The sequence below is a fragment of the Prosopis cineraria genome, unplaced genomic scaffold (assembly GCF_029017545.1).
Source record: "Prosopis cineraria cultivar Desert tree isolate PC_DT_omini unplaced genomic scaffold, ASM2901754v1 PC1, whole genome shotgun sequence".
Classification (NCBI taxonomy): Eukaryota; Viridiplantae; Streptophyta; class Magnoliopsida; order Fabales; family Fabaceae; genus Prosopis; species Prosopis cineraria.
In genome coordinates this window covers 11,349,649-11,357,709 of record NW_026555332.1, presented here as the reverse complement: position 1 = coordinate 11,357,709, position 8,061 = coordinate 11,349,649, and positions in this window count along the sequence as shown.

Here is an 8,061-nt window from a genome sequence, read left to right as displayed (position 1 = left end):
CTTTTTGTAATATGCACAATAATTTGGCTACCAAATAAACTTTACTACCATGGTAATTATGGCTAATGTCCCTAATTAACTATTACCATAATAAAATATATTTAACCATAATTACCGAAAATAAGGATTAAAAAAAACTATTTGAAAATGGGATCCCACTAAAAACAATTTTTAAAACTATTGAGCTAAAAAAAATGTACAATAACAAAGTTAATAGCAAATAGAAGCAAGATATGACCCATTAATAGGGGTTACGCCACAGTGCAGTGACAAATTGGTTCTTTCACATAACCAAGCATTCGCACTATAATTGACTTCCTACTTTAGCAATTTCAACCAAGCAGTTTTGAGTAGTCAAAAGGACACATTTCAAATCACAATTTAATCATAAACATCATCATCAAAATCATATATAAATGTCAATCACAATTTTACTAGCCACATCACAAGTCCATAAGACTCGGATTGACAAAATGGCTAGACATTCCATACTCACTAATATCTTAATACAATAATTAATCCACAATAATTTTACTAGCTCAGATGCAAACTCTCACAAGTTTGTTTCACAAAAAGGATAAGCAAACAACAACCATAATCAATTGTGATCATAGATGCATAATATATGCCTAAGATGGCAATAGATATATATATATATATATATACTACACAAAGAGAAAGGAGGCTATATAAGATGTAATCTAGCTCTAAGCCTCCGGATCCTTCCCTTGGCCACTACTCGAAGCATTACCTAAAAATATTAATTACGAGATGTGATAAATATCTCAGTAACTAATGAATTCTATTTTCTAACAAGACAGGCATAAGCATTAAGGCATATAAATCAGTAACTATCAATATTAGATCAAAATAAAATAATGCATGATCAATTAATTTTCTTTCTTACCTCTTCTGACTGAATCCATAAGCTGAAATTCATAACAAGATTAATTTATGTGACTAGACTAGCCCAAGCTCTCTAATGTTAGAGGGGTGACCCAGCCAAAGGTCACCACTCCCTAACTTGGACCATCGACTTCTCTACTAATCAAATTCCCATAGGATGTCATATTTCTTACCGGTTACACATACCCACCTCCCAGAGTGAGTATCATTGATTAAGCCGGAACCATAGCAAAACTCCCGTCAAAGCCTGTGCCACAACTATCCAACACTGGAAGCTACTCGAGTGTTGTCCTTATCATGTGGACTTATAATATAATAATCTCCCAATTAGGATGAACTCCTACCATTTCAATTCTCAATCATGACATAATGTATCACCATTTCAATCATGCACCATAATACAATTCCACATGCCAACAAGTCACAATTTCTACTTAAGATGCTCAATTTCATCCATAGATACATTCTTCACAATTTACATGCAAAGAGTTATCAATTATTCTCATAATTTACAATAAAGCATATCATGCTTATTTTACTCACATTATTTAACAAATTAACTTATTCCCACTTTGTACATTTCCTAAAAACATTAAAATTTCATCTATACATATAAGATACATTTTATAATTTTTATAATACCAAAAATACTTAAAACATTCATACGAGGGAATTTAGGTTTTCAGTTACCTCCACCCCTTAAATCACTAAAAGGGACACTTATAAATTTAATCCAATTCCAAGCTTTCAAATACTTTAAGAGCCTAAAAGAGTTTAGTCAAAAATTAGACAACTCAAAAATATCAACACAATTAATTTTACCATTTTCCTAACTACCCTTTTTTACTCAAAAATTCAAATTTTAATTTATTAGAAAATCTTGATATCTAATAGTTCCATAAGCTTCATTAGATCTTAATAAGCCTAACTAGACCTATTAACCACTAATATAGTTATCGCATCATCTATTTTCAACTTAGGGTTTGTTTAAATTAACAAAAATTCAGATAAAATATCCAAAAAATTCATACTCACTGTCCTAAAAACAAAATATACTCCCAACAACTCTATTTCATCCCTTCTATGAAAACCAAACTTCCCTCATGATCAAAACAACCAAAAATTCAAATTTATAAGAAATCCCAAATCTTCTGTTGTCAAAAATTTGAAGATAAAGTAGAGAAATAAACTCAAAAAAACGTTTAAAAATTTATCTAGTCTTAGAAAATCTTAAACCATACTAAAAATATATATGATAATAGAGCCTATCCTTTGAGATCTCCTCCCCCTCAGGCAACACTGTGCGACGCACTCTCTGTTTCTCAACCCTCCCCTGTGCGTGACCCGAAATGAAAAATGAAATAAGGAATGAATGTATTGCTGTTGCCACGTAACAAGAGGCAGTAGTGGGCCGTGGCCCATTATTTAAATTCCCATTTCCCATATTTCTTTTCTTTTTTAAATATATATAACCCCAACGGTTTGCAAACCCGTGATCACCTTTATATATACGTATGTATATATATATATAAATATTATTTATTCTATTTTTCCTTTATTTTATATTTTGTTTATATATTCATTAATTTTTATTGTTTCCTCCTAAAATTCGAAAGGTTGAACTAAGTTTATAAAAGTTTATTTAAATAAAAATTTTCATGATATTAAAAGTTTATAATAAGTTAGAAAATATTTTAAATAATTTAGTTTAAGTATTCCTGACCTCATTTATTTTCTTCCTTTTCTAAAAATATAACTAAGAATAAAGTCCTTAAGATTTAACCCCCCATTAATCTCAATTAATTTTTAATTTATTTTAATGTGTTAATTTAAATTTTTGAGATGTTACACTTTTTACTATGTCTATTACGACAATGAGATTTAATTACAATCTTATTAAGCCCTTTTTGAATTTACTATAATCTTTAGAATTTAATTGTGATCTTTCTGTGAGACTTAGGACATAAAAATAATATTGTCAAATAATATTACCTCTATTTAATCTAACAATTTTATTGATTATTCTTCAAGACGCCTTTTGGATACCTCTATTGCTCTCTTAGATCTTATTTATTCCTTTTTTAGCCAATCTTAGATACTTTTGGACTTCAATTTTGTTCATTTCTTAGTTCTGAACACTTCCTTGAAGTTTATAAAAATATTATGCTTCTGTCCATGAAAAACTTTAAAATTACCATTTGGTCTTTAATAAACATTCTATCTTATTAGGACATCTTAGAAACTTTTGATTATTTGGGCTTAGTAGTTTATTGAATTATTATATATACTTGAGCTACTAAGCCAAAAATTTGGGATGTTACAAAGATGATGCATCAAATTTCAAAATTTCAATAGTGGAAATAGCTTCATTGAGAACCATCCATGAAAAAAATTAAAACTCTAATTAAGAGATAGATCAAATTTTTTAGAAATAACACCAATCAACTTCAAAGCTTAATTGAGCCCAAAAGAAGAATAATTGCCAACCATTAGCATTTCTGAAGCAATTCAAGCTAAATATTCTATAAAGTCAAGAATTCAGGTGAGGCAAGTTTATTTAAATTGAGCTTCAAATATCTGAGTCTATAAAAAAAACCATATCATTAACCCCAACCTTAACATATCAAGTTTTCAAGTTGATTCGAGTTGGCTCAGATACTCAAATTATTAAATATTATTATTTCCGTCTCAATTTATAAAATACACTCAGATAAGATTACACATATAAGTAAAACTTATTAAATATACTTTATAACTTTATTGTTTTAAAACAAAAATATAAATTTTTTAAAAATACTCTTCATTTAATATTTCATTTGTGAGAATATTAAAGAGAGAATTCATGAGAAAGATAGTATTGAAAAAGTATAATTAATGAAACATTATTTTTATCAAAAGTATCTTATAGTTGAGAAAGCCAAATCTCCATTAAAAGTATCTTATAAATTAGGATGAATGGCATATTCTATTTTATTTTTTAGTCTATTTTCAATTTTTTATTAAACATTAAGATTTTCAATTTTATCTTAATTTAATTTAATTTTTTAATAATAAAAGCACAAATATTCATGCTAAGTTCATTTAGATTTGGGCTTGGCCTCAAAAACAATTCATGAACCCCCAAATCCATCATGAAGATTTTTTAAATTTATTTTAACTAACTTGTCAGTACTTACTTGATCTGAATTGCTTGCTTCAATTATTTTCCATTTGTACCTTTTTGATTCTGGCGACAACAAAGAGAAGAAATTAACAACTCATTCCAGCCACATTAAAGGGCTTCTTTAAATGCTCATAAGAGAACTCTAGCATATGCGTCTTGTTTCAGCAACCTTAATAAATGCTAATTAATTCAGCTCGTTCCTTAGCTAATTGATCATCTTAATCTTCAATGACAAATTCCCAATTCTAAAGGATTTTCATGGTTCATGAAAGTCTCAAGTGTGGCAAGAAATTAAACCAGGCGAACCAGCAACATTTGAATCCCACCAATCTTTTAACAACATTCATGAATCATGACCAGTATGATTCTCTAAAAACTCCAGAGAAAATGATAGTTAAGTCCTAAATGAAAAAATTAATGACAATTAAATTCTTAACAATTTTTTGAAAAAATCATTTGTAAATATCAATTTAAGAAATTACAAATTTAAGTATTTAAATTTTAAATATAACAATTAATTTACAATTTAAATATATATTATAATTATTTAAAGTAATATTTACAATTTTTGAGAAAATTTTGTCAATAATTAACTGTCATTAGTTATTTTTAAATTTTATTGTCATTTATCCAAAACTCAATGCAACATATGGCAAAAAAACAAAAGAACAAAAAAGAACAAAAGCTCATTTTTTTTTTATTAATGCAACAAACAATTCAGTGTGGCATGAGATTGGACACACACACCTGAACTGTATTAATTGTTGCCAAAAAAACTGTACTATATTAATTATGATTTGCAGTTGTGGGGCTCTGCTTATGAATTTAATCTATTTATGGATAACAAAACAGCAATATGAACTTCACCCAAAAAGAAAAGAAAAGAAAATAAAAGCAGCAATATGGATAATAAAAAAGCTGGGGAATGAACCAACAAAAATTGACCTAATTGATAAGGATTTAATTCATAATTTTAAAGATTATGAGATTAAATCTTGTCACTAATATGAGAATAGGAAAAATTGGTGAAAAGGATATTGTTAGAAGAGAAATTAATCTCAAGACCAAATGCAATTGAAAGACTAAAACTCATATTTTATTCATTAAATAATTTGAGCAAATGATCAAAATATCCCTCTCTTTAAACTAATGAAATTGAAAAAAAAAAAGTTGCTTGTTTAACACATATACTCCAAAACAAAAATTTTACATTGCAAGCTAGAAGCCTTGCATCCCAAATTATAAGCCTTACATCTAAACCCTCAAACCAGAAGCCTTACACCCCGAGTTAGAAGCCTTGCATCTAAGTAATTTAGGGGTGCAAGGTTTTCTGATTCATGGTGCAAGGCTTCTAACTACAGTGCAAGGCTATTGATTTGGGGGGCTGGACTTCTAGCTTGGAGTATATATGTTGAACAAGCAGTCTTTATTTTTTTTCAATTTTATTGATTTAAAGAGAGGAGTATTTCAGTTATTTATTCAAATTGTTTAATAAATAAAATATTAGCTTTGATTTTTCAATTGCATTTGGTCTTTGATATTAATTTATCTTCTAACAAGGTCCTTTTAACTAATTTTTTTATGAGAATATAGTTGGTGAGTGAATAATAAATGTCAATGTAAGCATTTTTTTTAAACCTAGAAACATGATTTCTGGCGACTCCTAAACTCAACTTACTTGAACTTTTGTTCAAAAAAAAAAAAAAAAGCTGAGGAAGAAAGCGACTGATTTTCCTTCAAACAGGCAACCTGAAGGTGGACCTCATATGTTGTGAGTAACGAAAGGGAAATGCATTTGAGATTTAAACCAATGACACTCACACTACCTCAGATTGAGCCTTTGATGCGCACCACAAATTTAGACGCTGTATGCTAAAATTAATCACCCAAATTTAATTCTCTCTCTATCCCATTTTATAAAATGTTTCTTTTTTTTTTTTTCAAAGTGATTTGATATTCTATAATAAAAAGTAGCATGCACGTTCCCTGAAAGCCAATCAACTCGGTCCAGCCCGAATTTATTATGGCTTGGATTCGGTGTTTATTTCTAATATAAGCATTGAGTATTTGTCTTATCTAAATAGTTAAAATTTTATATTAATAATTCTAAATTCATATTTCACCTTATATTAATGAATGAATAAATGATTTTACCTGAATTATTGATCTATATTTTAACAACTCAAATAAAATAAGTACTCAATGTATGTATTAAGGATATGCACTAAATTCAAATTCAATTTATGATATACTTTTTAATTTTTTGCAAAAAATATTTATTTGATGGTATTCCCTCAATCTCAAATTATATGATACTTTTGAAAGAGTTTTTCCGTCTCAAAATATAAGATACTTTGGATATATTAAAGTTTCATTAAATGCATCAATTTCAAATTTACCCTTTCTCTCTTTATAATTAATTTTCATCCTTTTTCTTTTTAATATATTAAATGATGAATATTTTAAAAGTTTATATTTTTGTTCTGAAAAGATAAGGTTATTAAGTATATTTAATGAAATTTATTGGTATGTGAGATTTTATCTAAAAGTATCTTATACTTTGAGACGGAGGGAGTATTATTTTTTTGGTTAAGGGTTACTCCCTCCATTCAAAAATACAAAGCATTTTTAATTGAATCTTACTTTTAATAAAGTAGTTACTTACTTTCCAACTAACTTTATCTTTTTATATCTATCCCTATTAAACAACCTACAATAAATATAAATTTATTATTAATAGGGACATTTTTTAAAAAAGATAATGATTACACTTCAAAAGACTAAAAATGTATTACATTTTTAAACATTTATCTCCTTAAAAAAATGCCTTATATTTTTAAACGGATAGGGTATCATGCACTATATTACTTGGCGAAAAAATCATTGAAACAATCTAGTATCAAATAAAGTTCAAAAGATTTTGAAATATTATGATAAAATTATGAGATTGCTTTGAAAATAATTTTAGATGGGAAAGAAAATAACGCCTTCGTTTTTCTTTTTTTAAAAATTATTAACAAGAGAATAGTTTCTTATTAAGTGTGAATAAATATTTATTAATTAATGAATGATTATTTATTGAAACATGATTTACATGTGCCCTTTTCCACAACCATGTTTGTTCATATTATTAAATTTGTCAATTAATGAATGGTTTATTGTTAAATGTGAATGGGTACTTATTGATTAATGAATAATTATTTGTTAATTAAAAAAGAAAGGCAAGTATGTTATAGTCTTTCCTTGTCTAAAATCATTCTAAAATCAATCTTCTAGTTTCGCATGATATTTTAGAATTTTTTGACCTTTGAATAATATTAGATATCTTTAGTGGTCTTTGATTAATATTAGATGTTATTTTTGGATTGGGCCAAACCCAGCTTAAATGCTCAGGCATTACTAAAATTATCCTACAAAGTATAATTAATGATTCATTAATAAAATTATTCTAAAATTATATTTTATTATTTTGCTATTTAGATTTTTTTTATTTTTCCTTTCCTCTCATTACATAAATGATATTTTCATAAGTTTATATTTTTTTATAAATTAATTAAAATTTAAAACTGTATTTAATTGATTTTATTGATATTCACAATTTTATTAAAAACAGTCTTATAAAATGGGGCATTGTTAATATTAATTTTTTTTATATTTTTAATAATTTTTATATTAATAGATATAAAATTTTTAAAAAATAATATTTTAATTACCTATATGTAAAGAAAAATGAATTAATCATTTAAAAGTTACTCTATTTGTTTAAAAATGTAAAGTATTTTTTGAGGAGTTATATATTAAAAAATATAAGGTATTTTTAGTCGTTTGAGGTGTAATTATTATCTTTTTTTAAAAATACTTCTATTAATAATGATTTTATATTTATTATAGAATGTTTATTAGGGATGAATATAAAAAGATAAAATTAATTAAAAAGTAAATAACTATTTTATTAAGCGTAAGATTTAATTAAAAATATTTTATATTGGTAA